Below are 16,215 nucleotides of genomic sequence, written 5' to 3'. Positions count from 1 at the left end.
TCTGTCTCTCTGTTTGTCCTTCTGTCTCCCGTCTACACACACACACACACACACACACACACACACACACACACACACACACACACACACACACACACGTGCTCCTCGGCCTCTTAGCATTTGAGAGTTCGTTGACGGAGGATTGACGGGTGACACTCAACCTCCAGCAACCCTCTCCAAGCTCACCCCCTCCCCCCCTCCTCCCCCCTCCCCCTCTTTCCCCCCTCCCCCAGCCTCTCCAAGCTCCCCTCCACCATCAGTCCCCCCTTAGATCAGCTCTTCCTTAACCCTCAGCAATTTTATTTTTCACCAGTGTGACGGAAATGAGCACTGAGGTCACGCGTAGCTATGGTGTATGCTCCCATCTTTTACCTTACTTATAGACCCTTTCAGTGCACCTTTCCCACCCCTCCCCCCCTTCAAAGCTTACAAGCCGCCACCTCTCTTCACCCTCCTCAGCGTCACCATCTTCCCTTCAGCTTCTTCAAAATCATCACCCCCGTGTATTTTTTTATTATTTTTCATGATGTGGAATTCAATACTCTTGAACGTCGAATTACTAAGTACCACCACCAACACCAACACCAACAACAACAACACCACCACCACCACCACCAACAACAACAACAACAACAACAACAACAACACCACCACCGACACCACCACCACCAACAACAACAACAACAATAACAACAACAACAACACCAACACCCCCATCACCTTAATATTTTTATGAAAAGTAGATATGATAAGATAATATGATTGATTTTCATGGTTCCAGTAACGAAAATTTTTGGTTCTCCCGTAAAGTTAGAATTTGAACCGATGCTTTTTTGTTTAATTTTTCAACGTGTTATTTTTTTTAAACGTTTTTGATTCGGCATCTTAAGTGTAAGTATCATCGGAGGAGGAGGAATTCCCTGCCTGCTTACTTCTTCACAGGGTCAAGTTTTGGGTCCTTCGCTGTTTCTTCATGTTCTTAAGTTCTGATAGAAGTCAAGAGAGGCACCACCACCACCACAACCACAACCACCACCACCACCACCACCAACACCAACCACCACCACCACAACCACCACCGCCACCACCACCAACAACAACAACAACACCAGCAACAACAACAGCACCACCACAACCACCACCAACACCACCACCACAACCAATACCCCCATCACCAACACCACCAAAACAACCACATCAACAACAGCAAAGCAAGACTATCAACACTACCACCACCATCATCAACACCACCACCATTTTAAATACCTCCTCTTTTCAGCAGGTGAGGGAGTGGAAGGTAAGGGAAAGAAGGGAGTGAAGGAGAGGGTCAGAAAAGGGAGGAAGGGATTGAGAGGGATGAGGCAGATGATCAGGGGAAGAGAGAAAGGGAGCCATTGAGGGGAGTGAGGAAGGAGCCCACCATTTTTATATACCAACACCTCAACCAATACCATCTACACCACCAACACCACCAACAGACCATCACCACCACCACCATCACCACTACTACTACTACTACTACTACAAACACCACCAGCAACACTACCTCCCCCTCCCCTATCCCCTCCCCTACCCCCCTCCAGCGCCATTAGCACCCCCCCGCCAGGTCTCGCGTCTCGTATGTCGGTCGAGAGAGAACTTAGTCGAGGGAGGTGAAGGGAGGTGTGAAGGTGGTGGTGATGGTGGTGATGATGAATGGTGATGAGTGGTGATGGTAGTGGTAGTGGTGGTGGTGATGATGGTGAATTTAGCGCTTTCTACCTTTCATTATTTTCATTCTTCCTCATCTTCATCATCTTTTTTCTCTTCTCCTTCTCCTCCTCCTCTTCCTCCTCCTCCTCCTCCTCCTCCGGGTGTCATCTCCTCTTCAGTGGGCATAACTCTCCTCCATCTCCCTCCTGTTATCTCCCTTGTTTTTCCTTTGTCTCCCTTTCTCCCTCCCTTCCCTCCCTCCCTCCCTGACCTCCATTCCTTTCCTCTTCCATGTTCCTGCCTGTCCCTTTCCCCCCTCCTCCTCCTCCTCTTCCCTTCCTCCTCTGATAAACAGCCGCGGTTGACCTGACCCTCCGCCGCAGGTCAGGCCAAACTAGACGTGGGTGATGGACTGCCTGGGGGGGTTGGGGGGGAGGGGGGAAGGGGGGAGGGGGGAGGGGGTCAAGTCAAGCACGTGCTGTAGGTGTAAGGTGACCCCGGCTGACCCTGACCTTCTTCTCCTCTCCATCATCATCCTTCTCCTCTTTTCCTCTTACTCCTCTTCATTCTCCTCTGTCTCCTCCTACTTCTCTTCCTCCTCCTCCTCCTGTTCATACTCTCTTCAGTTTCGTCTTTTCCTCCTCCTCTTCTTTTTCCTCTTACTCTTATTCCTTCTTTTCCTTCTCTTATTCCTTTTTATTCTCCTTTCCCTCTCTTTCTCCTTTTTATTCTCATTTCCCTCTCTCCTTTTAATGTTCAGTTTTTTTCTTCCTTCTCCTCCTCCTCCTCCTACAACTCCTGCCTCCCGTCCATCTGTTGCTTGTGTTCATTCTCCTCTTTTTCTCTTTTTCCTTTCCTCCTCTTTTCTTTCCTCCTCTTTTTTCTCCTCTGCATACTCCTCTCACTGTCTGTCATGTCTTTCACTCTCTCCTCATTATCATTCTCTCTGTTTCTTTCCTCCTCCTCCTCCTCCTCCTCCTCCTTCTTCGCTTCGTCATGCCGTAACGAGGTCAGGTCACGGTGACAGCTGAATCGTAAGAGAAGTCAACGTTTGTTCCTTCCAAGCTGGGCAAACGTTACTCGGCTTCCAATCCCCTTGTGGACGTCGCTGGTGGAGGTTCGAACACCTTTGTAGACATTGTTTTATTGATTTTCTTTTCTTTTCTTGCTATTTTTTTGTTGTTTGTGTTCCTGTGTTGTTTTATCTAATTGTGGTTTGATATATTCTAAAATTTTGGACGTTTTCGATTTTTTTTATTTATTATTAATTTGATTTCTGTATTTTTTTTTTAGTTCATAGATTTCTACGTTTTGTTTTTTCTTGTTTGTCTTTTCTCTGTTGTTTATTATCTATTTTTATACTTCCTCTTTGTTGTTGGGTTTGTCTTACTATTTTATTTCGTTTTTCTTTATTTATTTTTGGTATATTTATCTCATGTATATATATTTTTTTCTTTTCTCAATACTTTTGTTTTCATTACCCGTTTTCTTCTCCCTCAGTTTTATTGGCTGTGTTTTGTTGTTTCCTTTGGTTTAGATAAATATATTCTTATCTTTTTATCTCTCCGCCTTTCTGCTTATATCCACTCTTTTTATGCTCTTATTTTGGGGGGAATATTTTTTAAGCGTTTCCTTTATTTCCGTTAAACATATTCTCGCACTTTCTTTGCTCTATATTTCTTCATTTATAATTTTCTCTCTGTCTTATAAATTACTTCCTTTGGCTTCAATAAGTACACTCGGACACACTCTGTCTCTCCTCTATTATTTTCCTTCATATATTTTCTAGTTGTTGTTGGTCTTTTAAATTGCTTCGTTTGTTTTCGGTAAATATACTCGCTCGCTCTTTGTTTCCTTCCGCTATATTTCTTTCTTCTTGTATCTGCTTTGTTTTTCTTGCTGTTTTTTATTGTTTATTTATTTATTTATTTTTTTTGGTAAATGTATCCGTCCATTCTTTTTTTTTTCGTCTATTACTTTTTTCATGTATATATTTTGTTTTTCTTACTTTTTTATTGTTTCTTTTTGATTTCGGTAAATATATATCCGTCCACACTCTTATTTTTTTCTCTATATTTCTTTTTCCATGTATATATTTTGATATTTTCTTTCTTTTTTTCAACTGTTTTCCTTGCTACCAGTAAATATATTCGTCTATTCTTTCTTTCTTTTCTCTACATTTCGTTTGATTTCCTTGTTCTTTTTATTTTATTCTCTTTGTTTTCGGTAAATATATTCGCACACTTTTTTTCTTTCCTCTATTTTTATTGCTTTGTTGCTCTTTTTTTATTTCGTTATCGGTAAATATATTCGCAAACTCTCTCCTGTTATTTCATCGGCATAGTTTCCTTTGTTTTCCTTCATTATTTTCGTCCACCTTCTTTATTTCCTCTGTGTTTCTTCCTCCGTATTTTTGCTTCTCTTCCTCTTTTCTAATACTTCTCTCAGGTTGTGCATCTTCCTCTCTTCTCTTCCATCAACAGTTGTCATTCCATCCTGTCTTTCGTTTATATTATATTCGTAAGTGTCAACCAACCATTTTATAGTCTCAATTTATACATTTCCTTGCTTTGGAGACAGTGTGTGGGGGGGGGGGAGGAGGGAGGTTCCGTGTGTGTGTGTGTGTGTGTGTGTGTGTGTGTGTGTGTGTGTGTGTGTGTGTGTGTGTGTGTGTGTGTGTGTGTGTGTGTGTGTGTGTGTGTGTGTGTGTGTGTGTGTGTGTGAAGCGATGAAAGTGATGTTGCAATAGCCTTTGAATGCAGAGGAGGAGGAGGAGGAGGAGGAGGAGTTCAAACGAAATTGTAGTGTCACCATCACCACCACTATCACCACCACCATCACCACCGTCACCTTACTAACTGTTACCATTCACTTTCCATCATCATCACCATCATCATCATCATCATCATCATCATTATCATCACCACACTACAGCAACAACAACAACACCAGACACCACCACCACCACCACCTCCACTACTCTCAGCTTAACCCCGACTCACCCTTCCTTGCATCTAGAGCAGGGAGGAGGAGGAGGAGGAGGAGGAGGAGGAGGAGGAGGAGGAAAATTACAAGAACAAGAAGCACGGAAGATTACATACGAAGCACACAACAAAAATAAAACAAAAAGCGAACGAAAGCAAAGAAAAGATGAGGATGAGGAGGAAGAAGAAGGAGACAGAAGCAGGAGGAGGAGGAGCAGGAAGAAAATATAAACACAAAAAGCTCGGAAGATCATAGAGGAAGCGCGCAGAAAAATAAGAATTACGAAGAGAAGGAAAAGGAAGAGAGTTGAGAAGTAGGAAGAGGAGGAGGAGAAGGAAGAGGAGGAGCCACAGGGGGGGGGGAGGGTGACAGAAGAAGAAAAACATAGGAACGAAGGAAGCAGAAGAAGAACAAGAACAAGAAACACGAAGAGGTGGAAAATATTGAGATCGAAGAAGTAGGAGTAGGAGAAAGAGGAGAAACACAAAGACAGAAGATCGAGGAAGATGAAGAAGACGAAGACAGCAGCAGAAGGAGGAAGACCATCAGAAGGAGGAGGAGGAGGTTTATTTTGATGACGACCTGCGGAGGCGCGTCCATCACCACCGTGCGTCAAGGTCGTGGCCGCTGCCCGCCCCCCTGTCGTCGTAAACACAAGAGTTACGGCGAGTTAGCGGAGGTTAGGAGCGGCTGAGTACCGGGCCGGGCGAGCGCCATCTGTCGCCACAAAGAACACTCACATCACAGAGCGTACTTAAAACTCCTGCCATGCCATCAAACACCTCTCCTCTCGCCTATAAAGCTTCTAAGCCGGAGACAGTGAGTTTTAGTGAGTGCGTCTATTACCAGTGAACAGAAATATAACTAACATTCCCTCTCTGCCATTCAAACACCTTTCATCTAGTCTAAAGAGCATCTAAACCGGAGACAGTGAGTTTTAGTGAGTGCGTCTATTACCAGTGAACAGAAATATAACTAACATTCCCTCTCTGCCATTCAAACACCTTTAATCTAGTCTAAAGAGCATCTGAACTTATAATAGTGAGTCGTAAAGAGCGCCATCTATTGCCAAAAATCTATTGCCATTTATTGCCAGACAGAATACACATCTCAGAACTTGCTTGAATCTCATACTAGGCTATTCAAACACCTTTTCTCTAGTCTGAAGAGCATTCGAATCTATAATTGTGAGTCGTAAAGAGCGCCATCTATTGACAAAATGAAAACACATCTTGGAACTAACTTGAATCCCCTGCTGTGCCGTTCAAACACCTTTCCTCTAGTCTAAAAAGCCTCTAAACCCACAATAGCTAGTCGTAGCGAGCGCCATCTACCGTCAGAAGAACACTCACATCTCAGAACTAACTTGAATTACCCGCTACGCCATTCAAACGCCTTTCCCGTCGCCAAAAGAGGATCTAAACCCACAGATATGCATCCTAACCCTCACCCCAAGGAGTTCCCGGGCTTAAAATACACCCTGAACACGCTACACCACATGGCTCGCTTGAAACTCCCAGAATCTCATCACTGCACCTTTCCCCTCACCTGAAGAGAATCTAAATCCAAATATATGAACTCTTTGAACTCTTAGCCCACACCTTTAGTAGTTTCCGAGCTTAAAAGAGTCCCGACACGCGCTGAGCTGAGATATGCGTGAGAGTGAGACTAGGATCGTTATTTCTCCTATACTTGTCTCATCTCACCGTCGCCAGCACTGCACAGGTAATGTCGAGGAGGTATTTCAGGTGTGTGGGGTGGGGAGGGGAGGGGAGGAGGGGGAAGTGGGTTACCTGCATACCTTTCCTTCCTTCCTTCCTTCCTTCCTTCTTCGTCCAAGTATGTGTGTGTGTGTGTGTGTGTGTGTGTGTGTGTGTGTGTGTGTGTGTGTGTGTGTGTGTGTGTTGCAGGTGAAGTTTTTAAAGTAGTTTGTCTGGTGATGGTTGTTGTTGTTGTTGTTGTTGTTGTTGCTCTTGTTGTTGTTTTATGGGCGTGTTTTGTTTTGAGTTTGTTTTGTCTGGTTAGTGTTTGTTTTGGTTGTTTGTGTTTGTCTAAGTGCTTGTTTTCGTTGTTTTTGTTGTTTTGTTTCGTCTTCCTTTTTGTTTATCTTCACCTTTATGTTACTTTAAGTTTAATAATTTTCTAGTATTTTCTTCTTCATTTAGTTATTTATTTCATTATCCATCTACTACCTATTTTCCTATTCATCTATTTCCGTTTATCTTTTTTTCTTCCCACTCTTTATTTTTCTCCACCTCATCGTTATTCCATTCGTTATCCATCTACTTATCTATCCATTTAGCTATTCATTAATTTCTGCTTCCTCTTTTTTCCTCCTCTTTTTCCCACTCTTTCTATCTCTCTTCCTCTTCGTTTTTGTTTTTATCATTATTCGTTTACTTTGACCCACCAACCTCTTCCTCTCTCTCCCTTCCCCCCCTCCCAATCCCAATCCACTCTTCCTCTTCGCTTTTGTTTTTTATCATTATTTGTTTACTGTGACCCACCAACCTCCCTCCATATACACTGTACCTTCCGTTTGTCTTTTTCTCCCTCTTTCCTCTCTTCAATTTCCACCTCAATGTCTTTGTTTTTAGTTTTTATTTGTGTACTCGTATCCCACCAACCTCTTCCTCTCTCTCCCTTCCTCCCATAGCCTCATCCCCTTTCTTTGTCTATTTATACCCACCAACCTCTCCATATACCTTCCGTTTGTCTTTTTCTTCCTCTTTCCTCTCTTCAATTTTCACCTCAATGTCTTTGTTTTTAGTTTTTATTTGTGTACTCGTATCCCACCAACCTCTCCCTCTCTCTCCCTTCCCCCCCCAGCCTCATCCCCTTTCTTTGTCTACTTATACCCACCAACCTCTCTCCATATACCTTCCGTTTGTCTTTTTCTTCCTCTTTCCTCTCTTCATTTTCCACCTCAATGTCTTTGTTTTTAGTTTTTATTTGTGTACTCGTATCCCACCAACCTCTTCCTCTCTCTCCCTTCCCCCCCCAGCCTCATCCCCTTTACTCGCGGTTACGGACGTCGGTAGGGAGGCGGGAGATAGCATCGCCACGCACGCTATAAAATGCAGAGCGGCGATACGGGGCTAAGTCTTGTCTCCATCCTAACATAGTGCAGCTGTAATTATTGCGCGCCCGCCATCCATTCTAAGAGCGGCCTGAAGTCTGGTTTAGGATGCGCGGCCATACTCCTGCCCCTGCTCTCTCTCTCTCTCTCTCTCTCTCTCTCTCTCTCTCTCTCTCTCTCTCTCTCTCGCCTAGGTTGGTTATTTCTTTGTTTTTTTCATGTTTTTTTCTGTTTTTTTTTTGTGTGTGTGTTTTGGAAGTTAGGTTTAAGGAAGAAATGAGAGTGAGTGAGTGAGTTTGAAGTGTTGTCTCTCTCTCTCTCTCTCTCTCTCTCTCTCTCTCTCTCTCTCTCTCTCTCTCTCTCTCTCTCTCTCCGCCAAACAAATTGTGGCTTCAAACCCTTTAATACACTCTCGGATGATCTCCCTCCCTTGCCGTTAATCCCTTGCGCTCCTCCTCCTCCTCCTCCTCCTCCTCCTCCTCCTTCTGAGATCGTTGGTGAAAGGCTAACAACAACCCGGCAAGTTTGTGTAAGGGGAAACTCGTTCAGGCCAAGACGAGAAAAAATATGGCGAGAGAACTATGCATTATGATGGGGACTGAGGGACGAGTGTCTGTCTGTGTCTGTCTGTGTCTGTCGGTGCCCTGCGAAGAGACAGAGGCCGCGGCTGGGAGCTCCCCGTTACAAGAGCCGCTGCGGGTTGACAAATAGCCCCTGAGACAGCTGCGGGGGGTGGACCAGTAGCTCACAATGCCTCACAAGCCTTTTCACCAAGCAGGTCGGCGAGAATTTTAATCTTACCCAACATTCTCCGGTCCGGGCTGCCTCTTTTGCGACACTCCCCCGCCGGCTCCCGCACCCCGCCGCCGCCGCCGCTCTGCCCCTCCTTCAGGCGCTGCTTGCTCATGCTGCCCACGCCCCTGGGACCCTGGGCAGCCGTGGGGGCCGGGCATAACGAGTCTTCATTGGGTCACATTAAGATGGGCGGGAGGCGGCGGCGGGGAGGCGGGGGCCGGCCTGGAGACCCGCCTTACCCCGCTCTGACCTCCGCGGGTTTTATGACGAGGTGTTGACCGACCTGTGACCTCCTGCACCTGTGTAGCCCCACCGGTGACCCCTTTGTTACCTGTGCTTGTCCTTGTGTGACGCCACGTATGATATTTGCATTGGTAACGGATATGTGTTTGTCTGTAACCTAACGTAACTGTGTGTGTGTGTGTGTGTGTGTGTGTGTGTGTGTGTGTGTGTGTGTGTGTGTGTGTACCTGTGATATTGGCCAGGTGTTTCCCCTGTGTATGTACCTCTGCTAATATCCAGATGTCACCACGCATTACACGGTTACCTTCATTAGTTTACCTGTAACTGCGCACCTGTAATCATCACATGTAGACCCTGCATACCTCTGTACCGGGGTATGTACCTGTGTTAATCCCCAGGTGACGCTACGCATAAAACGGTTACCTTTACTAGTTTACCTGTAACCTTGCGCACCTGTAATCATCTCCTATTGACACTGCACTCCGCCCTGTACCTGTATGCGCCTATGTTAATCTTCCATGACGCCGCGCATAAGGATAGCCTCTACTAGTTTATCTGTGGCTGTACGTACCACCGGTGACCCCGCATACCTGTATAATTAACCTGTGGCATGTGTCCGTCCGTCGGTAACCTGTGTGTGCCCACCTGTGGCCCTGTGTACCTGTATAAGCCCACCTGTCGTCGGGGTTACGAGTGGCTTTTCGTGTAGGTTTTGCGCAATATAACGATGCAAAACCTGGCGTGATTTTTATCGTTGGAAAAGATGCGATGAAATTACAACTTGATGCATAATTTGGCGTGAGTCTTAGCGATGGAAAAGATGCATGCGAGTGGTAATGACTTGCCTTAGAGATTTACACCTTGATGCAAAACTTGACGTGAATTTAACTTAGAGAGAAACTTGATGCAAAACTTGACGTGAATTTAACTTAGAGAGAAACTTGATGCAAAACTTGACGTGAATTTAACTTAGAGAGAAACTTGATGCAAAACTTGACGTGAATTTAACAGAGAAAAACTTGATGCAAAACTTGACGTTAATTTAACTTAGAGAGAACTTGATGCAAAACTTGACGTGAATTTAACTTAGAGAAAACTTGATGCAAAACTTGACGTGAATTTAACTTAGAGAGAAACTTGATCCAAAACTTGACGTGAATTTAACTTAGAAACTTGGTGCAAAACTTGACGTGAATTTAACTTAGAGAGAACTTGATGCAGAACTTGACGTGAATTTAACTTAGAGAGAAACGATGCAAAACTTGACGTGAATTTAACTTAGAAACTTGATGCAAAACTTGATGTGATTCTTATCATGGGAAGGGAATTAACTTTACTTACATAATTACTGAAACCTAAGAGATTAACTTAAACCTTACTTTAAAATTCACTTATTAAACCATACTTTGGAATTCGCCTATAAAACCTTACTTTGGAACTTACTTATTAAACCATACTTTGATATTTTCTTAAACCTTTCTTATTTACTTAAACCTTACATATTTACTTAAACTTTACTTCGAGATTTACTTATTAAACCTCGCATATTTACTTAGCCTTGATTGTACCGCGGAAACTGACCTTGTATTTTTTCCTTTCACGGTAACTTGATTTTATTTTCAAGTTTTATTTGGCACGAGTAAGATTAATGTTCTTGTCATAACTACTGATAAGGAGGCTGACTTTTTTTGTTATATTCGTTGGACTGTAATAATAGATGTTTTTTTCTTGTTTTTGTTCATGTTGTTGTTGTTGACGATGCTGTTGTTGAAACTAATGTCTAATGCAGTGTTTCTTAAACTTTTTTGTGCAGCGGACCCCTTTTATTAAAATTACTCATGTAGCGGACCCTTTATTATTATAATTTTATTATATTAAATTACTTCCATCCCAATGTGACTTAGCCACTGTAAAAAGCCATCAGGATTTGGTGCTACAAAAATAGGAATTTATGACGTTTTGGCCGAAAATTTGACTGAAATCGATATTAAAAATTATCCTGCGGACCTTTGAAGACCCAAGAAACACTGGTCTAATGCTTCGTTTTGCTTTTTTAAATTCATAGGTTTTGGTAAGGGAGGAATTATGGGTAGTAAATATTGATGCTGTTTTGTTTTTTTGCTGTTAAGATCAAAGGCTTCATAAAGGATCTGTGTAGTTAGTAAGATATTGACTTTATTTTGCTGCTAAATCCATATGCTTAACAAATGAGAAACTGTAGGTACTGGAATATTGCTGATGTGGTTTACTATTATTAAGTTTATAGGTTTATTAAGGGAATTGTAGGCTGTTAATCTGTTACCGTGGATATTAACCCATCCGCTGTGATTGGCTTTCACTGGTAGCCTGGTAACATATAGTCTCAGGTCTTTCTCTGCTTCAGTGTTGGATTGTGAAGTGTTTCCTATGTGGTATTGGTATGCTGGATGTCCCTTCACTGGTAGCCTAGTAACATATAGTCCCAGGTCTTTCTCTGCCTCAGTGTTGGATTGTGAAGTGTTTCCTATGTGGTATTGGTATGCTGGATGTCCCTTCACTGGTAGCCTAGTAACATATAGTCCCAGGTCTTTCTCTGCCTCAGTGTTGGATTGTGAAGTGTTTCCTATGTGGTATTGGTATGCTGGATGTCCCTTCACTGGTAGCCTGGTAACATATAGTCCCAGGTCTTTCTCTGCCTCAGTGTTGGATTGTGAAGTGTTTCCCATGTGGTATTGGTATGCTGGATGTCCCTTCACTGGTAGCCTGGTAACATATAGTCTCAGGTCTTTCTCTGCCTCAGTGTTGGATAGTGGAGTGTTTCCTATGTGGTATTGGTATGCTGGATGTCCCTTCACTGGTAGCCTGGTAACATATAATAGTCCCAGGTCTTTCTCTGCCTCAGTGGTGGATAGTGGAGTGTTTCCCATGTGGTATTGGTATGCTGGATGTCCCTTCACTGGTAGCCTGGTAACATATAGTCTCAGGTCTTTCTCTGCCTCAGTGGAGTGTTTCCCATGTGGTATTGGTATGCTGAACTTCCCCTCCCAAGTTATATGGCTTTACATTTTTCTTCATTGAATTGTAGCAGCCACTTACTCCTCCACTCCTGTAGCTTGGTGACGTCTTCTCGTAGGTGGTCCGCATCCAAGGGGTTAAGGTGTCTTTGATATATAAAGTCCTTCGTTGTAACAGTTTAGACGCTTTTTCCACTATACCACTTTCTTCTATCCCTTATTCAGTCTTCCACACTAATCAAAACCGTATTCTCCAGTCGTCGATAGGAATTGAATATTCTCTCATTTAGGATCAGAATCTATAGAAACAGGATCACGTGACTCTTATGCGTGGAGTGGAATTTCTAAGGATCGTATTACAAGACATTTCGCTGCCCAAGAACACATATTTAACTAGGCTTTCGTAGGAGTTGTGGTAATTTCCAGGGATAGTTTTATGGTAGTTTGACCCTCCCTCTGTACCGTGAACCTAAAGAAACACTCATTAGAACCCGACTGACCCCCTCTTTGACCTTTAGAAATAGCTGATTTGAGAAGCGAAAGTATCTTATAATACCAACGTAAGTCTCCTCTCCGTTATCAAATCCAATGCTTCATAAGTGGCGAGGTCGTTGTCTTAAGTCATGTATAGGATTGGAATCTCCGTAACGTCCTAATGTCAACCTTTAACTCTCAGTGTGTCCAGAGCCGCATAGCAATTGGCCTCTTCCCTTCAGTTCGAACCCTCCTGCCTCAGCATACTCGCACGCAACGCTGACTGACAAGAAAACAAACTGAATGGAATCGAACCCGAGTCTTATTCGTAAACGTTTCGGCGCCCAACCACGCACACTTTTGCCAAGACTTTCGTATGAGTGGTGGGTCTTTCCGTGGGTGTTTTCATGACCCTGGTGGTAGTCTGACGAAGCTTCCTCACTTCACTGCCTGACACACAAGAGAACGAACTTTAATAATGCGATCTAAGGGACATTTTCTTAAACATTTCGACGCCCACGCGCAAACACATTTTCCAAGGCTTTTGTTTAAGTGGTGGGTCTTTCCGTGGGTAGTTTCATGACCCTGGTGGTAGTCTGACGAAGCTTCCTCACTTCACTGCCTGACACCCAAGAGAACGAACTTTAATAATGCGATCTAAGGGACATTTTCTTAAACATTTCGACGCCCACGCGCAAACACATTTTCCAAGGCTTTCAAGGGAGTGGTGGGCTTTTCCGTGGGTAGTTTCATGACCCTGGTGGTACTTCACTGACTGACACACAAGAGAACGAATTTTAATAATGCGATCTAAGGGACATTTTCTTAAACATTTCGACGCCCACGCACAAACACATTTTCCAAGGCTTTTGTTTAAGTGGTGGGTCTTTCCGTGGGTAGTTTTATGACCATGGTGGTAGTCTGACGAAGATTCTGTAGCATGAACGTGATAAAAACTCATGAGAATCCGTTTTTCTCCTTTGAGGCATTGGGAAAGTTGATATGAGAAGTGTTTGAGGATACGCAACTAAGAGACGCAAAACTGCACCAGTGGATCGTTATACAGACTGAAAGGTGACAGAGAACGAGCGTAACAGCAACGAAGACAAACACACACTTACGTAATAGACTGGAAGGGAGACCAACGAACACAACGAAATTAAGCTAACGAAAAAAAATTCAAAACGAAAGCAAACAAACATATAGAGGAATAGGAAAACAAAGCGACGGGAAACAACGGAAACAAACACAAGCAAGGTAAACAAACAAAAGCAACATCGACAAACAAAGCGCGAAATACGAAAAAAAAAAATCTAACCTCCGTCGTGGGAGCAGAATAAGAATGCAAGTGTATTTTGAAGCGAGCGATGATACACACACACACACACACACACACACACACACACACACACACACACACACGAACACAACTCAAACACAATCACAAGAGACAACAGATGCAACGAGAAATAAACATGACTTATACGTATTGTGTGGACAACCTCGCTCCACCTCCTCCTCTTCCTCTTCCACCTGCTCGTCATTAGCACTTGCATCTCTTCAGGAACGCAACCCCCCCTCCTCCTCCACCCTCCTCTCACCTCCTCCTCCTCCTCAGGCTGTCAGGCAGAATACTAACACCGCAAAGAGGCATCACCATCCATCACTGGTTTGCTCCCTTAATAGCTGACGATCGGCGGACGCGGGGCAAAAATAAGACCGAGAGAAAGAACGACGAGGTTAGTGATTCGTGGAGGTGGTTTTGTTGAATGCCTTGTGTCGCTTTGAGGAATGTTAAGTTTGGGGGGGGGGGGGGGGGGGGTTTTGCGGGGGCTTGTTTTGTTTTGTTTTGTTTTGGTGTTTTTTCCTCTCTTTTCTTCCTCTCTTCTTCCCTATTCCTTCTTCTTCTTCTTCTTTCCCTTCTTTTTTCTTCCTCCTCCTCCTTTTTCTCTCTCCTTCCTTCTTTTTTCTTCCTCCTCCTTCTTCTTCCCTTCTTTTTTCTTCCTCCTCCTTCTTTTTCTCTTCCTTCTTTTTTCTTCCTCCTCCTTCTTCTTCTCTCTCCTTCCTCCTTTTTTTCTTCCTCCTCCTTCTTGTGAATTTTTTTGTGTGTGTTTGAATTTAATGGAAGTATCATAATAAGTTTGCTATTTGCTTTGAGTTAGAATTTCTTGTCTTTTGTTTTCATTACTGCTGTTGGGAATTGTTTGTTTCTTGCTTGCTTGGTTTCTCGTGTTTTTTTTTGTTTGTTTGTTTACATTACACAGTAGGATTAAATAAGTTTGCTATATTTGTTTGTTTTCTGTTCTTTTTTTCCTGCTGTTATTGTTCATCGTATGTTTGTTTGTAATTGTTTGGTTCATGTCTTGTTTTTTTTTGTTGTTGTTGTTGTTGTTTTTACATGGATGCGATAATCAATAACTCTGTCTATTCTGTCAAGGTTGATTTCTTTATTCACTTATCTGTTTGTCTATGTATCTCGTTATCTTGACACACACACACACACACACACACACACACACACACAACTGAAGACGAAAAATACATGCCAATCGTTCTGTGTAGTTCTTTCTTCCTGTCCTCGTGTGGTGGCGTCAGAATGATAATGAAGCGCCGAGTCGATCTTAAATATTAGGTGTTTGGGTGAGGGTTGTTTTTTTCTTCTTGTGTGTCTCGAAATTTGCACCGAGGAATGTTCATAAACTCGCTATCGCTGAATATATTCCGATAGGGTAAACGTGGGTGAGGAGGAGGAGGAGGAGCAGGAAGAAGAGAAAGAGGAAGAATTGGAGGAGGAGGATGAACGAGAGAAAGAGGAAGAATTGGAGGAGGAGGATGAACGAGAGAAAGAGGAAGAATTGGAGGAGGAGGAGGAACGAGAGAAAGAGGAAGAATTGGAGGAGGAGGAGGAGGAACGAGAGAAAGAGGAAGAATTGGAGGAGGAGGAGGAACGAGAGAAAGAGGAAGAATTGGAGGAGGAGGATGAACGAGAGAAAGAGGAAGAATTGGAGGAGGAGGTGGAGGAGGAAAATGGCTAAAGTAAGGATAAGAGAAGAAGAGGGAGGGAACAAGAACAAAAATAAAAGAGAAAAAATATAGAAAAGAAATAAAAGAAAAGAAAAAACAAATGCGAAGAAGAAAAGAATATAAGGAGACGGATAAAACGAAGAATAACAAGACGAACAGCAACAATAAAAGATAAGAGAGGAAGAACAATGATAACAAGAACGAGAATAAGAGAACAACGATGGAGAACAAGAACAACGGCAACAGCAAAAAAGTTACAGGAGAGAAAGAAGAAGAAGAAAGAGAAGAAGAAATAGAACAAAACCAAGAAGAGAGAGAGAGAGAGAGAGAGAGAGAGAGAGAGAGAGAGAGAGAGAGAGAGAGAGAGAGAGAGATATCTTGTCCCACCCCCTAAAGCAAGAAGTTCGCCAGTCTCTCATGCACGTAACCGTCCATTTACATTCTTGCGCGTGCATTTGCTTAACGTTTTGGTGATGACGATGATGGTGATGACGATGGTGGTGGTGACGATGGTGATGGAGGTGATGAGGATGGTGACGCGCGTTTATTTGTGACATTTTTTCTTCTACTTCCTATTTTTACTTTATTTATGAATGTGAAGAAAATTTTGTTCGATTTTTGTTTTCTGTGTGTGTGTGTGTGTGTGTGTGTGTGTGTGTGTGTGTGTGTGTGTGTTAATAGATTGATGTCCAGTAGTAGTAGTAGTAGTAGTAGTAGTAGTAGTAGTAGTAGTAGTTGTATTAAGAAATTTTTATATCGTCTACACTTGAGAGAGAGAGAGAGAGAGAGAGAGAGAGAGAGAGAGAGAGAGAGAGAGAGAGAGAGAGAGAGAGAGAGAGATGCAGACAGACAGACAAACAGACAATGACAGCGCTTAGACGAACTGAATATTCAAAATGTGCTCCAGACGATTCATAAATACATCCTCCT

The 16,215-nt window shown here is 43.2% G+C and overlaps 1 protein-coding gene across 6 annotated transcripts in view; it reads right to left on the bottom strand.

Moving 5' to 3' along the window:
• The window catches only part of LOC126999320 (LIM/homeobox protein Lhx9-like), a 161,264-nt gene that overhangs the window by 120,338 nt on the left and 24,711 nt on the right, over positions 1-16,215 (bottom strand). The window lies entirely within an intron of this gene.

This window comes from Eriocheir sinensis, chromosome 16, assembly GCF_024679095.1.
Source record: "Eriocheir sinensis breed Jianghai 21 chromosome 16, ASM2467909v1, whole genome shotgun sequence".
NCBI classification, from domain to species: domain Eukaryota; kingdom Metazoa; phylum Arthropoda; class Malacostraca; order Decapoda; family Varunidae; genus Eriocheir; species Eriocheir sinensis.
Note: the sequence above shows the minus strand (reverse complement) of the source record. Positions and strands in the feature narration are given on the sequence as shown.